We start from the raw sequence: 14,640 nt of genomic DNA on the forward strand, positions 1-14,640 counted from the left end.
AGATACCTAACCAACACGGTTTGAGTTGAAAATATTTACCATTTGCAGGTCAGAAATTATTTGACGAAGAAATTAACAAATCATTTCCGGTGATGGACTAATTAGAAAAAAGTTCCGATCTGTTGAGGAGTTAAAATGTTTTAATTAAATAAATTATGAATGGTTAATTATTTATCCAGCTCCTCACTTCCGCCTGGGGGGGGGGGGGGAACCTGCAGCTGGAAGAGTTGCCTGTCTGAATAAGCCAAGACCCTGTTTTCCTATCAGAAGTGAGGGCTTGGGGGGCGGCCGCAGGGCGCACGCGATGGAAGCAGCGGTGGCTGCAGGACCGCTGGCTTCGCAGCAATCCCCCTGACCCGTGGGAAACGCCAGGGGACGTGCTGGGGCCCGCGGGAAGGAAGGCGAGCCCCGGTGCCGCTGCTTCTCCGGGCGAGCCAGGGAGCGGGGCCCACTCGCGCCCTGGCCCGGAGGCGCCCTCGCTCGGGGCCGGGCGCTAGGGCCGCCCTTGCTCCGGCGAGTGCAGCCGCGGCTGGCGGCCCGGGCTCCCGGCGGGGCGGCGCTGCGCGGAGCCGGCCCGCTGCTGACATTTCCGGCGGCGGGGGCGCCGGCTGGAGCAGCCACACATGCAACTGGAGGCTTCTCCGCCGCGCGGGTGCGATGGTCGGTCCGGGCGGCTCGCCAGAGCCGGGGCTGCGCCGGGAGCCGCCGCGTGGGGGGCGCTAAATGACCGCGCCCCCGGGAGCGGCGCCTTCTGCAGCCGCCGAGGATGCTGCCGGGCCGGCCCCCCAGGTGGGCTGGCGCGCGCGAGCCGGGGGGCTGGGCTGGGGCGGGGGGGTCCCTCCGGCTCTTCCCCGCACGCCGAGGGGTGGCCGCGGAGCGGGGCCGCGGGCGGGCTGGGGAGCCCGGAGGGCGGCTGGTGCTTTCGGACCTGCCCGTTGCAAACTTCGAGCCCTGGCCCTTCGGCTGCGCGTCGGCACTTGCCAGGGGCTGGTCCCCGCCCGGCATTAACCCCCTCCTCGCCGGCGGGCAGAGTCGCTGCGGCGGCGGCTTCTTGCCTCCAAAGAGTCGGGAGTCGCACAGCTCACGCGGGGCTCCTCGCTTCGGCCGTGACTCGTGTCCGCACGCAGCGGCCCCATGGCAGGCTCGCCGCTTGCCCAGTGCGCACATCACATTCTCCACGTTTGGGGTGGTAGTAGCAAGGATTACGCGGAGAAATCCTCAGCCCGCCGCCAGCTCCCTCTTCCTGGCTCGTGTGGATGGGGGTTTTGAGCCCTGAGTGACAGCTCCCCCGAAGCGATAATTGGTGTACTGTATCTTTAAAAGGTTAAAACCCTTTTCAAAAAGGCCTAGACTCATAGTGGGAAAAGACAAGAGAAGCTTTGGCTGGCTCTGGATCCACAAAACAGCTGCTGATTAGATTCTGCGTCTTCAGGCTGAATTTATTACAGATTTTTCAGCAGCAGGGATTCTAGGAGGAAGCTTCCGTTTGGGTTTCTTGACCATGGTTTATTTTTATTCAGAGGAATAACAGAGGAAGGATTTGTTCCGGCTGGAGCATGCTCACAACCTGCAAGATCTCCCATTATTAAACTGCCTACTTTGGGGCTTTAATGTACATGGTTTATTATTGCCATTGTTGTTGTTCGGCACAGCCGATCCACTAATCTTATTTTTATTTTAAAAGGGAGCTGATCTCGTAATGAGCTTTTCCCTTCTTGGCTTGAAACAGGTGCTAAGGAAAGAATGCAAATAGCATTGGTTGCTCAGAACACTTCATAAAGAAGGCAACAGTCCCCCAGCCAAACCAGTACAGAATCTGCCTGGCATCAGACAGCAAAGGTAGGCACTGGGATTTTGCATTCTGTGTGTGTCTGTGTGTGCATCTGCGGCGGGGTCGTATTTTTGACTATTGCTGCCATTGAAGAACAGCCCAGCGAGATTCCATTTTGCCTGCGCTTTCCTTATGAAAGGTGTCAGGTTGCTGATGAGACTGCCTGTTGGGCAGTGCTGCTGTGTGCTGGGTCTGTGTGTGTGCGTGTGTGAGTCTGTGTATTCCCTGGGTGGGCTGAGCTCACTGCTCTGCATGGAGTGATGGGTGAAAGCTGGGAGCCTGAGGTAACCTTAGCAGTGTCAGTCAGCCTCCATCAAGCATGTAACCCTGTCGGTGCCAGCTCAGACAGCCACGCGGCTGTTCCTTCTTTTTTAATTAGCTGTGGCTGTCGCCTGATTCATCATCGACTGACAGTACCTTCATTTTCTCCGAATGTAGCCGTATTCTGCTCGTGGAGCAGAGGAGGCCAATGTGGGGAGAAGTAAAAAGCCTCGTCTGTTGGCTAAGCTAAGAATAAGGTTGACGTGCTGCTGTTTGTGAGCATTTACCACTATCAGAGGGCCTGCCGATTGCATTCAGGAGAAATGGGTGGTATGTTGCTTTTTGAGAAGCCTCATCCTGCTAAAACCAGCGTCATGCCAGCTCTCATGGCTACGTTGAGTTGGCATGACAAGGCCCTGCTCTGTTTTCATGTCTGGTATTCCTACTCTGTCTCTGGTGAATGCCCGGAGCTCCTAATTGGTGATCCATCTGATATCAAAAAGGGGACATGATCCATTCCTCATTTTCACAGGCAAAGCTGAATGTGATTGTCCTCTCTCCTACACAAAGCTTGGTCACTGGCAGTTAGTTCTCCTATTCACCTGCCAGAAAATATCTGGATCAGGTCAGTGTTTTCCCCTCTTCATGGATTTGTTGAGCTGTAGCCGTGATAGGTTTTGGCGGGCTATTGTAACATTGTTCTGCAGATGCATGCTGCACAACAACCTCATGCAGTACCTGGCTGCGTGTCTGGTTCATGCACTCGGTCTGCTGCTGTGTGTGTTTCACAGAACTGCAAGGCTGGAATTGCAGCAGTGACTGCAGAGGGCTCTTTGGGGGCCAGATTCTGCCCTCGTTTTATGCATGATCTCCTTTTGGCTTCTGTGCTATGAACTTCTGAGGCCAAAACTGAGCTCTTAGCCTGGGAATCTGGATATAGATCTTGACGTCTTTAGGAAGGGTTGAGAGCCACAAAGATTTTGTTGTGTCTGACAGAGAATAGGTGTCTGTTGTAGCAATAAATAGCCACTGATACCCAGGAATTCAGGAAATGTTCTGCAAGACTTGTGCCATTCATTGATTGTAAAAGCCCAGGGCAATCAGCATATCACACGTGGTATTTCATAAGACTACCTTGATGAGGCCCCCTACAAACAGAATTGTGGCTATCCAACCTGACACCTATAAAGTAACCATCACTACATCTATAGCTCCCCCAACTAATTACTTGAATTAGGAATTTATGGGCATGGGTGAATAATGTGCATGCAATGTGACTAAAATAAATTGTTGGCTCAGGGACTGTGTTGATCTGAGAATATTCCTATAAACCCTGTTTCTTCCTCTGAGTCATTCACCACATGTCTGAGCTATCATTAAGTCCTCTGCCTCCAGCCCTTTACCTGTGCTGCTGCTGCCCGACTGGAGAGTCCCAGGCCTGCATCTGCCATGTGTGTGTCATGTGTGCACATGAGCGTGCATGCACCTCTCTCCTGCTCCCTCTCCAAAGTGACAGCTCTGAATCCTAACATGAACTTCTCACCATCCAAGTACATACTTCCTGGAGAAAATGTAACCGGCTCAGCACACCAACATCGCTCTGATCAGCTAGTTTACGGGGCACTCTTCCTGCAGAGATAAGAGTCTGTCTCGGGTTTTACTCTAGGAGCAGGACTGTCAGTGAACGGAAGCAGCAGCCCTGCTCTTTATTAGATTCTTGTCAAGATTTTGTTTCCACTCTAGGGGTATGAATCCTCCCGGCTGGAAGCGACCGAAAGTGGGTTTATTTATTTATTTTGTTGTCACCAGCTTGTTTGCACAGCTTGTCATGGGAGGCGCTATCATGTGCGAGATCCTGTTCATTTCCAGTCTTGGGGCTTTGGTAAACTCAGACTAGCAGGGGTTGGCAGGATTGTTGCAATATGGTATTTGGAGGAGACACCTCCAAGGAAAACTAGGAGCCGCAGGAAAGTGATCGTGGTGCCTTACTAGGAGATGCTCTTCCTACTAAGTCATTTGAGAACCATCATGGTGTCGGGGTGATGTGCTGCTAACAAGATGTAATATCAAGGTCCTCATCTCTCTGGGTCCCTGAAGATTTAATAGCCTTTTTTTAAGAATAGGGAAACCCAGGTGTTCTGGCCAAATTCCAATTTGGGTAACTTCATTGTTCCTCCTAACATTCCTGCTGTAATTTCATGTGGCTGTAATTAACTTGACCTCCTGATGTGAATGGTTATGCAGGACAGCTGAGAGCTGCTAAATAGCTAACTTATTCCACCCCAGAGGCGTCTGCATTACTCACACAGTTCACATAGTAACTCTCCTGTAATTCCACCTGTAGTTTAGAAAGTCCTTCAGGATTCGATGGGAATGAAAGACCCTCCGTAAACCAGATTATTCTCAGCTTTCCCTTTCCATCCTCAAGAGGTAAAGTACAACAGTAAAGTTGATCATTCTAAACACCTGTAGAGCCTGTGTTACGGAGTGGCACCATCATCTCATAGGAGAGTGCTGGTCCTCTTGGTTGTAGTGTTTGTAAAACAGCTGTAGATGTATGTGTGTGCAGTCACACCCCCACACCAAGAGATACCTTCCCAGAATACTGGTTGAGGAGATGCTGAAAATTCTGAAATTTGACTTGGACCAGGCCGACAGTCTAAACTGATGCCTTGGCAAGTGGAGACCATTCGGGGCAGATGGTTGGTCATTGCTGGGTGTGGAAATCAAAGCCTTTGAAAAGAGACACCCGAGCCCCCTTGAATGCCTCCAGAATGTGGTGTATGCTCGTTTTAGGACCTAGCTGTGGTTAGCGCCAGTGGTTCTCAAACTGTCCTGATCCCTTTTTTCCAGCGATTTTAAAAAAAGGTCTGGCCGTCCTGTTAAATATATTTAATGTAAATGTAAGAAACTTTAGAAGGAAAATCCGGACGCTTTATGGATGTACCAGACACAGAACGCAGTTTGAAAAGCTAAAGCTTTTAGAGAGTGCTTTGCCTTCTCCTAATCTTGTGCTTCATTAGCTTAATTCAGAATGTTTCACCTAGATTTTGATTGGTACAGTAATTCCCGGGAGTCTTAGCTCTCTTCATTTATGGCGTGAAGCTGGTGAGGAATGGAACAAGATGTGAAGAACTGGAAGTTTATTTGTACAAATACTCGGCATGCCTCAGTTTCCCTGGTGCTGCCAGTGTGACAAGGGTGTGTGATTGTTGCAGAGACCCCCTAGGTGGCAGGTGCAGCCCTGGGTGGAGATAATGGCAGCCGTTCTGTATCCTGGCATAAGAGCAGTTCCAGCTAGCCGGAGGAGTTGCAGAGAGGGGGAAGCCAGGTGACTGGTTTGCCCAGGAAAAGGCACAAAAGATGGGGCAGAGGCAGCTGGGCGCGACTAAGGGTAGGCAGCTAGAAGCTGGTCAGTCTCCTAGTTTAGGATTTGAGGGTTAGAGCTCTAGATTGTGTTCCAGGCGACTAACAAACCCTTTGGTTTCACAGCACTGGCTGAGGGTTAAGGTTGACTGTGGAGTCTGGGGGTGTATGGCTCCTTTAGGGATATGTAAAGGCTTCCCTAGGTGCCCTATTCAGTTGGCATCACAGTGGGGAGCTCAGGGCATGAAACAGGGGCGCTGAATGCTCCTGAGATCTGACCTAGGAGGCGCTGAAGCCAAGCAGGCTGGCCCTGGTGTAAACGTGCCTGGTGACAGAGTCCTGTGGATCCGTGGAGATCTGCCTTCTATCCGCTCGTATCTGCATCTGTCTGGGCTGGGCAGGGACTGTCTCTTTCTCCTGTGGCGCCCTGTTCTGTGGCTGGGGCTCTGAGTTGTAACGGTAATAAAATCCTAAATAACTATAATCACAAAGGAATCTTAAGCCCTCAGGTATTCACTTCTTTGGTGGCTTAGACAGCATTACCTCTCCTTGGCGGGAGCAAAGTGAGGTTCGGACAAAAGGCAACGTGCTGCCGAACCATGTTTAAAGATTACAGACCTTATTGCCATGGCAATGTCAGAACTGACAGGCCCCAGCTTCTTCATCTGGATCTCTGAAAGACTCGAGACATCTGTGCTGAGGATGGAGATGTGCCAGGTGCTTAACCCATGCAGTGGCTCACCGGTGGCCTCCCTGTCTGAATGTGGGGGGAGGGAGAGCAGGGAGGAGGTGGTAAGAGTTTTTGTTAACATTTAAGATGCTCTTCTCTTACTCTCTGTGGAAAACAAAGCAGATGGGGGAAATGACTTGGCCGAGATCTCAGTGCGTGTTACTGGAAGAGCTGAGAAAAGAATGAGGAATCCCAACTGCTGTAGATACCAGTGCTTGCTAGTTTTCTTTTCTTTTTTCTTTTTTTTTTTTTTTCCAATGACTGAGCGTTCATGAGTCGCCAGCAGCTGTAAAAATACCTGGAAGAAGAGTGTTTTTTTTTTTTCTAAATAATCTTTATGGTGATATTTGTAAGAGAGAACCTGGTTCGTGACTGCCTGCAGAATAGTCAGGTCACTGGTTCCCAACGCGGTACCTGCGGGCGCCATGGCGCCCGCCGGAGCATTTGTGTGTGCCCGCCGACAACCTGGGCCGGCCCCGCCCTCGGCGCGCAGCGCACTGGAGGCGCCGGCCCCAGGTGCGCAACACGCACCGGCACCTGGTGCATGGCGCTTGGGTGGCCCCAGCCCCTGGGCACATGCGGGCGCCGGTGCCGGCCCCAGGCACGCAGCTCGGGCGGCCCCGGCCCTGGGGCACATGCTGGCGCCGGGTGCAAGGGCATTCCCGCCCCTGGCGTGCCCCAGGACACGTGGCCCCGCTCCCGGGCGCCTGGCGCATGAGTGGCCCCGCCCCCAGGTGCCCGGGAGCCTCTAAAGGTTGGGGACCACTGAGTCAGGTGATGGCTCAGATTCTGTTGTTCACAGCTTAAGTAATTTATATTATCGAGAACTGGGCTAACGTTCACCAATCCTCTTGTCTAACTCTGGGGTTCCCAAACGTGTTCATGGCATGGACCAATGTTTAGTAGAGAGATTGGCTCTTGGACACTTCCACTCTTATTTGGGAGCTGGGTGGAAACCATGGCACATGCTGAAATGGAAGGAAGGGACTTCAGAAGTGTTGAATGTGTCTGTCAAAGAAGTTTAGCAAGGTGGGGGGGGGAGGGGAAGGAGGCGCAAGTACCACCTGACCGGACAGCTGTCCATGAATGACTCCAGGAAGGACTCTCTGATGTCCTGGTGCATCACAAACCACCGGTTGGGGACCACCAGTCTAGGCAAATGAGCAATTCCTGATTTTACAGTGAGATCCATGAAGAACAATGACACTCTTAAATTCATCAAAACTGCTTCACCTATACCAACAGACATCTGAAGTCAATCAAAATTCTTCAGAAGGTACATATGTTAACAAGAAATGCCTTTTCCTTCTTAACAGGGTACAAGTCACTCATAGAGTATGCCACGCTAGGGCTGTGTCTAGACTGGCCAGTTTTTCCAGAAAATCAGCCGCTTTTCTGGAAAATCTTACCAGCTGTCTACACTGGCCGCTTGAATTTCCACAAAAGCACTGACTTCCTACTGTAAGAAATCAGTGCTTCTTGCGGAAATACTATGCTGCTCCCGTTCAGGCAAAAGTCCCTTTTGCGCACAGCTTTTGCGCAAAGGGGCCAGTGTAGACAGCTCAGATTTGTTTTCCGCAAAAAAGCCCCGATCGCGAAAATGGAGATCGGGGCTTTTTTGCGGAAAAGCGCGTCTAGATTGGCATGGACGCTTTTCCGCAAAAAGTGCTTTTGCGGAAAAGCATCTGTGCCAATCTAGACGCTCTGTTCCAAAAATGCTTTTAACGGAAAACTTTTCCGTTAAAAGCATTTCCGGAAAATCATGCCAGTCTAGACGCAGCCTAGGTATGCCAACAAATGTTGTTGTAAAAAGTATCCTCTTTTATAGATCTGGAAATAAATAGTGTAGGGAAACTGAAGAATACTCAAATTTCCTCCCAGCATGTGCAGTTTCTTTAAAATGTTCATGTATAAAATATCATTATGAGCATTCCAGAGACAACATTAACCCAGCATCCCTAGATCTCCACTGCTTCAACCAGTAGAGCCGAACCCTCCCACCCTGCCTCACGCACGTTTGGAATATGGGTTACAGTTCCCCGCTGAGGGCTCAGTTGCAGGCCATCCGCCCCTCCTCTGTGTTCTAGGCTCTTGGGTTTTATCCCTTTCCTGTAATGTATCTGGGATGGCTGTGGCAGGAGATGGGACGTGGATTGGGGTGAGTCAGGTGAGGTTAGCGGGGACCTTGGCGTGGGTTTTTAGGGTTATTCTGGCCCAGAATGATCTAAATGCATGTACTTAATCGTTTCTCTGTCATTGCAGGGGGCTCTGGCCCCCCTTTTCTGTGACTGATACAATGGTCTAGTCTGGGCTGGAATACTTCAGTTTAACTTGGGTTGTTGTGTTTATTGTGCAGGTGCCGAGTAGTGTTGGTGGCTGTGAGAATCAGGAGGTCAGACTAGATCCTCTGGTGGTCCCTTTACACTCTGACTCAATGAACACCAGTCCCTCTCCTCTCAGTCTTTCTGTATATGGATTTGCCCCCTTCCTGACTTCTCACCATGACAAAAAGGCCCTGGGTATCCACATCTCACTGTAGAGAGAACATTAGTAACCACGGTAGCTCAGGTTGCAGGCATGTTTCTGTTCTGTTTCCCCCTTTGCATTTGCTTGTGTCTTTCTGAAATTTTTAATGTGTCACTTTCCAATCTTGGTGTATACCTGAAAGTGAACTCTATTGGAAAGTTTGTGCAAAAAAATGGTTCAGGTTGATATTCGGTGGCTTGACAATCAGGTGAATTTTAATGGCCTGCAACACAAAACCACAGTTTTCTTACTGCATTTTTTCTAAAGCATGATGGTTTCATTCTGCAAGCATCTGTTGCTAGAGATGAATAAACAATATGTTTGCTAAACAAACCACATCCCTTAATCATAGGGACAGTTCCAAAAGGCACTGTTAATTGTAATTAACCAAAGTTATAGTCAAATATAAAGAAATGATGTTGCAATGGATGATAATGTGTGACTTAAGGCAGTGTTGAGCGTGGTACCTGGCCAGATGGTGTCAGGTGAAGGGAGGAAGTGCGTTGTGCTTATAGCTCACAAATTTAAGGAGGGCCAGAAGAGTGGCTTCATATTCCGATGTCTCTGCGGGAGGTATGTCCCACCAAGAGACACCACAGAGGTTTTATATGAGAAATTGAGCAGCTGGGTCTCATTGCACAGATGGGAGGGTCACAAGCTTCGGCACGGCTTTGACCGGGATGAAAAGGATGGGTTCATCTATGAAAGCTAACTCTGCTTCTGGAGACAGCACGTTGTCTAGGGTGCATGGTTACGAGGCCAGCAGGGCTGGCAGTCCTAGGTTTGTGGAAGATGTGCCAATAAGGAATTGAAAGCATAGCCCTGTCAGTATATATAGGCATTGCGGTTAGAATCACTGACAAGGTGCTTGAATTGTTCGGTCTGTAATCAGACTCCATAGTAGGTGTTTTCAGAAAAAAGGAGTTGCGTCTCCAGATAATTGCCAACATTGGGGTGCTCCATGTGAGATTGGCTTTGTACAGCCTAGCTGGATGCCCTGCTCCTGAACTATTACCCTGGGCCCCGTCTTGCATGGATCTGAGCCAAACATGTATTTTCTCATCTCTTAGTAAAGTGCCATAATCCATACAAGAATAGTGATAGAGATGCAGCCGTGTTAGTCTGGGGTAGCTGAAACAAAAGACAGGACTATGTAGCACTTTAAAGACTAACAAGATGGTTTATTAGGTGATGAACTTTCGTGGGCCAGACCCACTTAAAGCTCATCACCTAATAAACCATCTTGTTAGTCTTTAAAGTGTTACATGGTTCTGTCTTTTGTTTCATAATCCATAAAAGTGTGCAGTGATGATCATTGGGTTTTCTTCTTCTGTGACGAGTCCAATGGAAAACATACCAACCGCCCCAACTTGGGGGGAAGGTTAGATTCAGATGTTTGTAGCTCAGGCCCAACTCTGTCATTGTTAGGAACCCAAAAGAGTAAGGATTGAATTTTCCCAAGCACTTCAATGACTTGGGTGCTCAAGCCCCATAGAAAGTCATCTATCTCCAAATCTACTACCTTAGTCACACTTTTAGGGGGACTTAGAATTTAGCTGGACTGGAATTACACGTGTTCTCTAGCAGATTCACTGCATGACATGTAATAATACCTAGAATAGCAACTTCTTTCCATGATTACCAAGATTCATCACCCCGGAGGAAAATACAGATATACACTCTACAGATGCTGGTATTCTGATCATTTATGCAGTCCCTGATACTCTACGCGTGACCTCAGCCCTGGGGAGCTTATACTCCTACATAAGAATATTATTGTTGTTGTTGTTGTTGTTTACAAAGCAAAAATGTAGTATGAAAAGGTGAATGGATTATGGTATTGTGTTTACAAGTCTAGGTCAGATCTGGAGTCAGTTCCTAGCTCTTCCACAGATAATCAGCGTGACCTTGGGTAAATTGCTTAATCTCTGTGCCTCTGCTCCCCGTAAATAAATCAGGATAATAATACATCTTTTGTCCCACCCCCTTGTCTGCCTTGTACAGTTGGAGTGCTGGCTTTAGGAGGCAGGGGTTGTCCATCGTTGTATTGTTTACAGTATCTCTAGGGCCTATCCTACACTAGACTAGGCAGGTCAGCTAGCCCGGTGCCGGGCTGTGGACCGCTGGCTGCTGTCCAGCTATGCAAAATGTGTAGCTGGATTCGGTTTACCTTAAGCTGAGCTGCTGCAGTGTCTACACTGCTGGAGGCTGATGGGAACAAACAGTCCTGCCGGCTTCCCTTACATCTCGCAGAATGAGGAGTACAGGACGCTGGCGGAGGCTGCCCTCCACATTCGATTTGGGGGTCTACACTAGACCTGCTAAATTGAATGCTGGAAGATCGACCTCCGCAGGGTCGATCATCTCTGTAGTGTGGACATGCCCTAGCACGATACGGCCCTGGTCTTGATGGGTGTGTCTCGGCACTGCACAACAAAAGTACTAGATGATGCTAATGGAAGGCATGTGCCGTTTAGAAAATTGTACAGAGGCAATTAGCTGTCACTTATTGCAGCGGTTCCCACCGATCCGTGCACTGGTGCCGGGCTGTGAACCGCTGGCTGCTGGGCTGCGGTGGCTCTGGGGGCCGGGGCTGCAGTACAGCGCCCAGAACCTCCTCTTCCACCGCGGCTGTTGGGAGAGGCGTGTCCTGCCAGGCAGGGGCGGGGTCTCCTCCCGCACATAGAAGAGCGGTTTGCCCGACAGTGGGAGCGCTGCATGGACCACGGCAGCCTCAGAGGAGCCACAACGGGGGCAGCAGCACACAGCTGGCAGCTGGGAGGCAGCGGAGGGCTAGGTGAGGGGGTGGGGCAGGCAGTGGGGACTCCAGGGGCTGGGCTAGTGCTGGGGAGCTCTGTGAGTGGGGGGGGGGGGGGCACTGGGGTTTCTGGGGTAGGGAGCTGGCTCTGGGGGTGGGAGGATGGCTCTTGGGGGCTCTGGGGCTAGTAGTATCATAGAATCATAGAATAATAGGACTGGAAGGGACCTCGAGAGGTCATCGAGTCCAGCCCCCCGCCCTCAAGGCAGGACCAAGCTCAGTCTACACCATCCCTGACAGATGTCTATCTAACCTGTTCTTAAATATCTCCAGAGAGGGAGATTCCACCACCTCCCTTGGCAATTTATTCCAATATTTGACCACCCTGACAGTTAGGAATTTTTTCCTAATGTCCAATCTAAACCTCCCCTGCTGCACTTTAAGCCCATTACTCCTTGTCCTGTCCTCAGAAACCAAGAGGAACAAATTTTCGCCTTCCTCCTTGTGACACCCTTTTAGATATTTGAAAACCGCTATCATGTCCCCCCTTAATCTTCTTTTTTCCAAACTAAACAAGCCCAGTTCATGAAGCCTGGCTTCATAGGTCATGTTCTCTAGACCTTTAATCATTCTTGTCGCTCTTCTCTGTACCCTTTCCAATTTCTCCACATCTTTCTTGAAATGTGGCGCCCAGAACTGGACACAGTACTCCAGCTGAGGCCTAACTAGTGCAGAGTAGAGCGGCAGAATGACTTCACGAGTTTTGCTTACAACACACCTGTTGATACAACCTAGAATCATATTTGCTTTTTTTGCAACAGCATCACACTGTTGACTCATATTCAACTTGTGGTCCACTATGACCCCTAGATCCCTTTCCGCCATGCTCCTTCCTAGACAGTCGCTTCCCATCTTGTATGTATGGAACTGATTGTTCCTTCCTAAGTGGAGCACTTTGCATTTCTCTTTATTAAACCTCATCCTGTTTACCTCTGACCATTTCTCTAACTTGCTAAGGTCATTTTGAATTATGTCCCTATCCTCCAAAGAAGTCGCAACCCCACCCAGTTTGGTATCATCTGCAAACTTAATAAGAGTACTCTCTATCCCAATATCTACATCATTGATGAAGATATTGAATAGTACGGGTCCCAAAACAGACCCTTGAGGAACTCCACTTGTTATCCCTTTCCAGCAGGATTTAGAACCGTTAACAACAACTCTCTGACTACGGTTATCCAGCCAATTATGCACCCACCTTATCGTGGCCCTATCTAAGTTATATTTGCCTAGTTTATCAATAAGAATATCATGCGAGACCGTATCAAATGCCTTACTAAAGTCTAGGTATATGACATCCACCGCTTCTCCCTTATCCACAAGGCTCGTTATCTTATCAAAGAAAGCTATCAGATTAGTTTGGCATGACTTGTTCTTCACAAACCCATGCTGGCTATTCCCTATCACTTTATTACTTTCCAAGTGTTTGCATACGATTTCCTTAATTACCTGCTCCATTATCTTCCCTGGGACAGACGTTAAACTGACCGGTCTATAATTTCCTGGGTTGTTCTTATTCCCCTTTTTATAGATGGGCACAATATTTGCCCTTTTCCAGTCTTCTGGAATCTCCCCTGTCTGCCATGATTTTTCAAAGATCATAGCTAAAGGCTCAGATACCTCCTCTATCAGCTCCTTGAGTATCCTGGGATGCATTTCATCAGGACCTGGTGACTTGCTGACATCTAACTTTCCTAAGTGATTTTTAACTTGTTCTTTGTGTATCCTATCTTCTAAACTTACCCTCTCTCTGCTTGTATTCACTACGTTAGGCACACCTCCAGACTTCTCGGTGAAGACCGAAACAAAGAAGTCATTGAGCATCTCCGCCATTTCCAAGTTCCCTGTTACTGCTTCTCCCTCCTCACTAAGCAGTGGGCCTACCCTGTCCTTAGTCTTCCTCTTCCTTTTAATGTATTTATAAAAGGTCTTCTTGTTTCCCTTTATGCCTGTAGCTAGTTTGATCTCATTTTGTGCCTTTGCCTTTCTAATCTTGCCCCTGCATTCCCGTGTTGCTTGCCTATATTCATCCTTTGTTAGTTGTCCTAGTTTCCATTTTTTATATGACTCCTTTTTTATTTTGAGATCATGCAAGATCTCCTTGTTAAGCCAAGCTGGTCTTTTGCCATATTTTCTATCTTTCCTACACAGCGGAATTGTTTGCTTTTGGGCCCTTAACAACGTCCCTTTGAAATACTTCCAACTCTCCTCAGTTGTTTTTCCCTTCAGTCTTGCTTCCCATGGGACCTTACCTACAAGTTCTCTGAGCTTATCAAAATCTGCCTTCCTGAAATCCATAACCTCAATTGTGCTGGTCTCCCTTCTACCTTTCCTTAAGATCATGAACTCTATTATTTTGTGATCACTGTCCCCTATACTGTCTTCCACTTTCAAGTTCTCAACTAGTTCCTCCCTATTTCTTAAAACCAAATCCAGAACAGCTTCTCCTCTGGTAGCTTTTTCAACCTTCTGAAACAGAAAGTTGTCTCCAATGCAGTCCAGAAACTTATTGGATAGCCTGTGCCTCGCTGTGTTAGTTTCCCAACATATGTCTGGATAGTTGAAGTCTCCCATCACCACCAAATCTTGGGCTTTGGATAGTTTTGTTAATTGTTTAAAAAAGGCCTCATCCACCTCTTCCACCTGGCTAGGTGGCCTGTAGTAGACTCCTAGCATGATATCACCTTTGTTTTTTACCCCTTTTAGCTTAACCCAGAGACTGTCTACACAGCTATCTCCTACGTTCATCTCCACTTCAGTCCAAGTGTGTACATTTTTAATATACAAGGCAACCCCTCCTCCCTTTTTTCCCTGTCTGTCCTTCCTGAGCAAGCTGTACCCTTCCATACCAATATTCCAATCATGCGTCCCATCCCACCAGGTTTCTGTAATACCAATGATATCATAGTTGTATTTATTGGTTAGCAATTCCAGTTCTTCCTGCTTATTACCCATACTTCTCGCATTTGTATATAGGCATCTAAGATACTGATTTCATCTTGCCTCCCTGTTGTGCCCTGACCCTCCTTTCTCCTTGCCATTATAGGCCGTAGTCCCCCCCATTGTATGGGGGATATGGGGGCAGAGTGGGCACTGGGGGGCTCTGGG

At 48.8% G+C, this 14,640-nt stretch overlaps 1 protein-coding gene across 10 annotated transcripts in view; it reads left to right on the plus strand.

Annotated features, from left to right (window-relative positions):
• Positions 1–202: 202 nt before the first annotated feature.
• The window catches only part of HIVEP3 (HIVEP zinc finger 3), a 399,795-nt gene continuing 385,357 nt past the window's right edge, over positions 203–14,640 (plus strand). For 7 of the 10 annotated variants that reach the window (XM_075908754.1, XM_075908755.1, XM_075908748.1 and 4 more), the window contains exons 1-2: positions 653–789; positions 1,730–1,839. The gene's annotated coding sequence lies outside the window, so the exon portion shown is untranslated. Of the gene's footprint in view, positions 270–652; positions 790–1,371; positions 1,613–1,729; positions 1,840–1,866; positions 2,718–14,640 lie in introns of those variants that run through there. The other 3 variants (XM_075908749.1, XM_025181907.2, XM_075908753.1) reach the window with 3 other exon arrangements.

The sequence above is a fragment of the Pelodiscus sinensis genome, chromosome 25 (assembly GCF_049634645.1).
Source record: "Pelodiscus sinensis isolate JC-2024 chromosome 25, ASM4963464v1, whole genome shotgun sequence".
Taxonomy (NCBI): Eukaryota; Metazoa; Chordata; order Testudines; family Trionychidae; genus Pelodiscus; species Pelodiscus sinensis.